The sequence below is a fragment of the Propithecus coquereli genome, unplaced genomic scaffold (genome assembly GCF_000956105.1).
Source record: "Propithecus coquereli isolate 6110/MARCELLA unplaced genomic scaffold, Pcoq_1.0 Scaffold551, whole genome shotgun sequence".
In the NCBI taxonomy this organism is placed as follows: domain Eukaryota; kingdom Metazoa; phylum Chordata; class Mammalia; order Primates; family Indriidae; genus Propithecus; species Propithecus coquereli.
The window spans coordinates 596,342-596,853 of NW_012151408.1; positions in this window are offsets into that span (position 1 = coordinate 596,342).

The following is a 512-nucleotide window of genomic DNA, read 5'->3' on the forward strand; positions in this document are numbered from 1 at the left end:
TAAATTAATCATCCAAGTGGATATGGAAATGGCCAGCAGAGGGTGCAATGTGAATGGGAACTGACCTGGATTTGGAGGATCAAGAAACTGATCCTAAAATAGCAAACTGGTAGGTGAAGTAGGATCTAAATATTTGAAGGGAGTCAAAGAAAGTGTTTTAGGCAGAAAACACAGCATAGGAAAAGGGTGGGGAGCTATAGAATTTTCCAGGAACAGAAGGGAGTTCAATTTAAATGGACCATTGTTTTCAAGAGTCTAGTTACCTGAAATAAGACCAAAATGGCAAATAGTGTTTAATCACCGAGAGTCAAGGATAAGAAAATTTAAATTTTCATAAGGGCTATATGTTTGTATAGTGTCCTGTGTAACAAGTGCAGTATAGTTGATTCTATAACTTCATATAATACATATCCTACACTAATACTACTTTCAAAATTTGGAACTTCTTTCTTAAAATCAACTCATGTTTATTTCTCAAAAGGTGAGTCTTCTGTTTTGTTTTTTTTTTTTTT